The sequence below is a fragment of the Ctenocephalides felis genome, unplaced genomic scaffold (assembly GCF_003426905.1).
Source record: "Ctenocephalides felis isolate EL2017-DRISC unplaced genomic scaffold, ASM342690v1 CF-g0.4_SCAFFOLD_01886, whole genome shotgun sequence".
In the NCBI taxonomy this organism is placed as follows: Eukaryota; Metazoa; Arthropoda; class Insecta; order Siphonaptera; family Pulicidae; genus Ctenocephalides; species Ctenocephalides felis.
Genome location: NW_020538040.1, coordinates 17,832,044 through 17,840,564, shown reverse-complemented (window position 1 = coordinate 17,840,564; position 8,521 = coordinate 17,832,044).

The following is an 8,521-nucleotide window of genomic DNA, read 5'->3' as shown; positions in this document are numbered from 1 at the left end:
ATTATCTTCATTTGAAGATATACAAAGAAAATTAAAACAGTAAAACATTATACATAAATAAGGTGGTAATATACGATAGAATAATAAAAATTATAAATAATAATTATAATATGATATGTAACAAAGGGTTTTGACAAACTTTGACATTAATCATGTAAGACTTTTAAGGGAAGGGGTGTTTGAAAAAGAAATGAGATATATTATATCACGTGTATTTATTTTTTACCTAAATTCTCAAAAAAAAAAAAAAAAAAATCTTACGATTTTTACGTAAATTTAAAAATTTGTTCGGAAAATTTTACGTAACTAAAAATACACGTGATGTTTGGTGGGGAAGTGGGGGTAATTTTAAATATCACGAAGTATCGCCAAGGGGAGGGGGGTCCAAAAAAGTGCAAAGTTGCAAAGTGGTTCAGTTCATGGGCTGAAAAAACTTTTGAAATTATTATAGTTCATCAAAGAAAAAAAATTTTTTTTTTCAAATTTGGAATAATAGGATAATAGGATGCGTCATAATTTATGAAAAATGCCAAATTATCAAATGTTGCTAAATTTCAATTCTTATTGATGTATGGGGATGTATGGGGCAATGGGGAAGTCGATATAAAGGTGTTACAAATTTTAATCGTTTTTTTTTGAATAATTAAAATTTCGAAATCTTGTACGAAATATAGTTTCCGCACATACATACACAAACACACACTCGCACACATACAAACAACTTTTTTTTTAAAGTAGGTATGCCAAAATGATCAGGAACCATTGAAACGTAAACTACTATAACTAACCCTACCGAAAGTAAAAAAGTAGACATTTTCAATAATTAAAAAAAATCAATATTAAAAAAAACAATTATGAAATGGCTTAATTATGAAAAATTCATCAAATATGGAATATTAGACAGTGTCATAATTTTTAAGTTTTCAATTCTCATTATTGGATTAGGTCCAATATTTACACATATCGGAAAAGATCTAAAACTTTCCTAAGGACAAAATGTCACTTACAGCCACTATCGATTTTTCTTTGTAAGTACGTTGTGTTTATAATTAAGCGCATAAATAAATTTTAATTTCTATTCACAAATAATATTTGGGCAATCCATTAATTATCTTCTTCTCAATTTCAGCGAATAACAATATAGGTTGTGTAATTCAGCCATATCTCATTGTCAGTCAGCGATTCAGCTCACATATAAATTCTGTCCCGAGCAAGGCGAAACTCGCGTATCTGGATAAAGTTCATCAAAGACAGAGAAAACTGCATTAAAATGTTCCATGAGATTTCGGTTGCGCACTCACTGTTCATGTTCATGGTAAAAACAAACAAATATCAGTTGAATTCAAAGTACAAAAGATAATACACAACAATACGCCCGCATTACGACGATATCCCGACGACGAGAGATGTACTTTAAAATTGGAAGGTGGAATATTGTGCAGTGTGCTCCTTATTAGCGAGATACAGGCAGGTTAGTAAAATACATAACATACATACATACATACATGCACACTAGGGCAGGTCGATTTAAAAGTCGCTTAGGCACATGTGATTTTCGGATACTAGGGATCGAAATAAGATACTTTGCGGAAGAAACCATACCTCTAAAATGAATTCTGGTGTCCCTTGTATAGACCCAAAGATAAGGGTTGAATTTTGAAAAATTCTGTTTTGGCCCATTTAGGGTAACCCAATTGCGTCCAAAAATATGGCCGACTCGCAATAGCTTCTAAAGGCCAACCCACTCACGCCCATCGTTCAACCCCTGAGACTTCTTCTTAGAGGTCTCCCATACAAATATTGCAATCGTTATCGTTTTTGGTATTTTACTCAGAAAATTTTTTCTTTCAAATCATTTTTTTTGGATATTAATTTATACCCTCACACAAAAAACTGTTTCGCAAAAAAAAATTAAATTTTAAATTAGAGAGGCGTGCAAAATTTTCCAGATTTGACCCCGAAAAATACTTCAAGCAATAATTTAAAGTTTTACATAGTTTTATTTACATATATTATGATCAAATAAACTAATTTTTGTCATGGTGAAGTACCAAAAATGATGCAATTTTTGTATGAGGACATAAATCCTTAGGCATGGGTAGATCGGCTTTCCAAAGTTAGTAGGGGTCGGTCATACATTTGGACACTATTGGGGAGCTCTAAATGAGACAAAATAGAATTTTTCAAAATTTGACCCAATCTTTGGGTTAAATGCACGGGACACCAGAATTCATTCTAGAGATATGGTTTCTTCGGCAAAGTATTTTATTTTGATTCTTTTTTATGTCTGTGCGACTTTTTTTACCCATACAAATCGACCCGCTTTAATGCACACATACATTTATTGAACTGTAATAACTTTTTTTTATTATTTTTCATAACCAATCTGAACCTTCAGTTTAATGAGGTTATTTGCCGTTGGATACACTCCTTCTTTGAGGAATTTCCTTATATAACTAAATTGTTTGCCAATTTATCAGATCTTGCGGCCACTTTTCTCAGCCTTCTAATCAAAACTTATTTTTGCAAATTTTTTATTAGTGTGTTCAGATGAAGGTTCATGCTTCTCTTCTTGACCTCCTATATATATATTTGATATTTACAACTTGGTAAATTGTGCCCATTGTGGTACATAGCGTTTAGAAATTTCTCCATTCAGGAATCTTTTTTATATAAATATATTACTTGTCAAATTATTAGATCTTGCGATCATTTTCTTCTCAGTCTTCTGATTGGAACTTGTTTTTGCAAATCTTTTATTAGAGTGTTTGCATGGTGTTTGATCTTTTGATGATGTTTCATGCTTTTTTCCTTGACCTCTTGTACATATTTGATGCTTAGATCTTGGTGAATAGTGTTCATTGTGGTACATGGCTTTGAATTCTTTTATTGAGGAATTTCCTTATATAATTAAATTGTTTGTCAACTTATTAGATCTTGCGGCCACTTTCTTCTCAGACTTCTGGAATGGAAACGTCTTTTTGCACATTTTTTATTAGTGTGTTTGGATGGTATTTGCTCTTTTGATGATGTTTCATGCTTCTTTCCTTATAGTATCTCTACATATAGTATTGACACTCTACCATACGTAGGTTTTAGGACAAATTTAGAGTGTCAACATACAAGTATTTACAGACTTACAGCTGGGTATCTTGAATTCCGTGATTCTTACCTAATTTAAGTTCAAATAATGAGAACTAGTTTTTGCAGATCTTTTATTATTTGGAGTGTGTTTGGATGGTATTTGCACTTTTGATGGTAATGCTTCCTTCTTTGATAACCTCCTGTATATATTTAAATCACGATGAATTGCGTCTTGGAAATAACAATTTGAGCCATAATTTTGTTTAATATTTACAAAACGGTTACATGGTCATCATAAGTGCTTACTGTTGGATTTCGTAGATGGTAAAAAATAAATTAGTTTGTGTAAGTTATACGGTAGTTTGATAAATATTAAATTGTAGACGAAGTGGTCCATAAAAAGTATTCTGCTCAAGATCAGTATTACTATCAAATCGCTGTTTGTCTTTTCACACTAGCAATGGATTTTGGAGTATCCACATTACGACTATTCCAATAACTAGTCTTCCTCTTATTCCTTATCGAAGTTAAAAATAAAGTAAACCATAAGTAAATGTTTAATTGAAGTAGAATTTTCTTAGGTTAACTGGGGGATAACTCAGTGAAAATGCAACGGAAATGCGTTACACCACAAATACTGATTCGTCATGGGCCATCGATGTGATCATCCAAAACGAGCTGATATTATTGGTCGAGATTGTATTGTCACGTGGATGTAGATATCTATACTTGTGATCAACTGTCAACACGACAACAAATGTTATGTCGTCGAAATCTAGATTTAATGAAAATCAAATGCATTATACATCAATAAATAATTATAGTAAAAATACAAATCAGACATATAATAAAGTGCTGATTAAAAAACGTAAATTTTATCTAAACGTAAAAAAGGTAAAATCAATTTTTTCCTCGGCTTTTAAAAATTTTAGATTACGGTACGAGAAGTTTCAGCAATTTGTATTTCTCAATTTTGTTGGAGTAACTTAATCATAAATGTATTCCAAAAACTATCCAAAAGATTGTGTAATTACCGAATTGGCTCGATTTCCTCTATCTATTTGCTCTGGTGTTCAATAATGCTCGCATATATCCTTTAACAATTGTATCTGGAAGGCAAATAAGTAATTCCTGCTGCCTTTCGATTATTTATTCAATATATCTTTATTCTCGTGTTACATGGGTGGGCAACCCCGTTATTGTAACGCTTTACTTTTCGTCTGACGGATTTTCGGCATTATATTCTTCGGGACTTCTATTTGATTTAATCGTGTTTACATATAATTTGTGAGCCAACAGATTTTACCGATCATTTCCCCGTGTAAAGAAAACGATATTGTTAAGGCAAATATTCGGAAACGTTTGCTTTTGTTATTCTTCTCCGTTTGTTGATGTTTTATTTATGTAAGATGAGATGAGAGATGTAAGCTTATTTATGTTCAGTGTTTGAAAGTATTGCTCGATTTGAATTATTTAACTAGTGGTGTATGTAATTGGACATCTAAAATACATTGCTGAAGAATCAGGAAATATTATACACAATAAAGGCACTAATAAATTAGTTATAAAACTAGTGGGGCGCATGGCATCGTGCCTTAAGGCAAATTGCTGGAACTTTCCGAGAAATGAAAATTATCAATAATTGTTTTCAATTAGACTACTTACTTTAAATACATACTGTAAACTTGCAAGTGTTTTTAATTGGGCGACGAGTGTATTTTATGAACAACTTATGTGTATGTTTATAAGAAGTTTGTTAATTTTTTTTTAGTTAGATTTTTTTGATAATTTAGATTTTTTTCATTTTTTTTGGAATTAAAAAAAAGCGTTTTGAGAATTTGGAAATTTTTGAAAATATTCGAAATAAACTCAAATTTTTGTAAAAAATAGTTTTTTTTTCAATTTTGATATTTTTTTAATTTTTTCAAAATTTAGTTTTTTTTTAAAATAATGAAAATTTTCGAAAATTGGAATTTTTTTTGAAAATTTTTAAAATTACGAAATTTTCTGGAAAAGTATTTTTTGTACACCGTCTACTCAAGCAAAATGTTCTTTGAATTAATTTAATTTTTAAAAATAAAACAAATATTAATACCATTGGCAACAATAATATTAAAGCACTTAATTGAATTGTGTAAAATGTATTTGTATAAATTTATTATATTTCCACTATCTCAATAGCATCGTATGTATAATTTATAGCAAACGTTGTCCAATTAAAACATTTTGAACTCTTTCTATCTGTCGTTGTGATCTGTAACAGATACATATCTATGGGATCCATACAGATATATATGGTATATATTTCCATCATGCGATCGTTACGAACTGCTAATTATTAATTCAAAAGTCCCACAATAGTAAAATACGGCATAGTTATGGTGATTAATATAACTTGTTTCAATGTTGTTTTCGAAAACTATTTTAACGCGCTTGAATAATTTCGTATCACGTGTTACCACCCCGGTACGAAAAATACATAAAATAAACTGGTGGGGTGTGCCTTAGAGAAAATTGGTGAATTTTTTTGTAAATACTGCTAAAAAAATATAATTTTTATATATAAGTATTTTTACCAGCAATTAGAACTAAGGAAAAGTTCATAAAATAAATAACAAAAATATCAGAGAGACCTGAAACGTTAACTCATAAAAAAATTCTATTCGATTTTGATAGCAATTACAATAATTTTAGAAAATTTGCGTATTTTTGATTTTAAAAAATTGAAAAGACTTGAATAAATTATTTACTTATTACAGAGTTAGATTACAAAAAAAAGTGCGCGTAAGGTTCACACGCGATTGAAGTAAAACTTTTTTGTTATCACAGGATGGCATATCAATTGTAAATAAATACATCATATAACAATTTTGAATAATATTTATAAGTAATATGGTATCGCTTGTGATGTACACATTTATTAGTGTCAACTATTATACACATTTATATAATAATAAATTATAAATTATATATTTATAATAGCATTAAAAATATGTATAATATTTATAACTAATAATATAATTAAAGTCATACTTCAAATATGAAATGATCGGTTTGTCATTGTAATTAGCAATTAGAACTTGGACCTTCATTAGAGAAATGATGTTATTGCTGAAAATTCTATAATATTTGTTCACACAGTGGATTACGTTATACAACGCCTAAAGAAATATTGTTTTCACAATTTCACTCATCATGTAATTGTGTTCGAAGAACTTTATGTAATTAAAATTAACATACATTCATTGACTGGTTGTATTTTTTTAACTTTTTCGCTGGCGATATAATCTCATTCTTTTGGCAGCTATAAAATCTGTCTTGCCTAAAATATTTTCCACTTTAATAACTTCGAAGATTTATAGATGCTATGAATAATATAGAAATTATTTATAGAATAATGTTTCCTTTATTTTATCATTTTCATTATAATTATTTACGGAAAACAGGGTAAAATATCCTTTTGATTCAGGAATTCTTTATTAAATAAAGATTTGTATAACGATGTAACCTTAAAATGTTTATTTATCTATGCCAATTTCTTTGTTGATATAGGTACGCATACCATAGATAAATAAGCATAAAATGACGTATACAACGTTCATGCCGGTACGCATACAACGACAAATCTCTATTCACACGAAACGACGGCTATTGCATCGAGAGCGAATGACGGGCGTAACGCAATTTCCGTTGCATTCTCACAGTTTTACACCCTAGTCGCGCTCAATAAAGTTTTACTTCAAAAATAATATTGATATTTTTCTTTTTTTTTTAATATTATATATTAATATTTTGTTCAGTTTGATATTCATATTTAGGTGACAACTTCATATATATAAGGTGTCTCAGAATTTGACTCCAAGCCAAAACAGAGTGATAGTATTGACCTTAACTGTCCTGAAAAAAAATCAGAAACACAATTATCTCAAGTTTAGAAACTATGAGCTTTTTACTAATATTTCAAAATTGTTTTGCAAATGATCAGTGTATAGAACAGATGAATTTAAGCTCAAGCTCTATAAGCTCAAAAAAATTTTGGTCGAAATACAAAAAAAAAGTTTACAAAAAAGATGATTATTGATTAGTTTATATAATTTTAGAAAAATAATAGAGCTAATAAAATGATAATAAAATATGAGACTTCTATGAAATAGGGATTTGAGGTAGGAGAGTCAAAGTTTAATGTTACATGTGTTTTTTCAATTATTTCAATTTATCATTACAATTATTTTCATATTGTATTCTTTTTTTGATACTGACCTTAATTATTATTTTCCAGATTTGGAGAATTAAATAAAAATTGCATAATGGATATTTAAAGGATTATTTTACCATCAGAAGAGTCTCAAGATTTACAAGCCTCAAATAAAATATCACAATATTGTATTAGATAATACTATTGCCAGGTTTAATATTGTTTTAGAGTTGTATTTTACTGTAATTAATTCAATTAAGATAACTTATTTTCTGTGGTTACTAAATTTAATTTTGTATCCGGAATAAAAATACACAATGAAATAAATAGTAAAAAATACAGAAATGAATAAATACTGCATTAATAAATATAAAATAAAGAAAGTGTTAGGGTTGTACAACCCTTGATAAATTCAAAATGATTTTAAAAGTAAAATTAAAGCTCTTTCATAAATTGAAAAAAAACTAAACTAAAATTAAGTCAAAAACATTTATTGAAATGAAAATAAATTTATAAAAAAATTATTCGATTACTAAAACGACTATTACGAAATAGTGGCTTGTGGTGGAAGAGTGAAAATTTAGAGATGTATGTGCCTTTTTGATTTTGTGCCTTTCGATTTATGAATAAATAAAATGAAAGAAATTTGTCGAAAAAGTAAAGAAAAAATTTTAAGAGCGACCAAACCTTACAACTTTAGAATATGAAAAATAGATTTTATCCGATTTTCAGTCATATGAACGTGATTATAAAATTTTATAAAAAATGGTCAAAACGTTTTGAAGAAGTACTGCGACAAACATCATGACACGTCATTTTTTTAAATATAAATAGGTATATAGATATAACTTTAGGAACCGACGGTATTTAGTACGATTTTATATGAAAATTGCCACGTAACATAGCCTTGCCATAACATTCTATTTTACAGTAGAATCGATCCATTACTGCCCAGTTCGTTCCTGTTTATAAATGTATTCAAGGGGTAATTAAACTACATCGGCATATAAAATTCCTTTTATATGTATAAATACGAGTACATTCGTATGTGGCCTGTGCCATTGTGACATCTGATAAGATCCAAGTGTCATGATTAGTATTAATTTATGACATCCGAATAGTAAACGCGATATGACTCATTTTTAGCCACTGTTATGTTAAATTATTTTATCACAATTCTTTAGAAGAAGTCTAATAATAACATGATAAGAGCGAATCCAAAGGCAGGTTCAAGATTTCGTT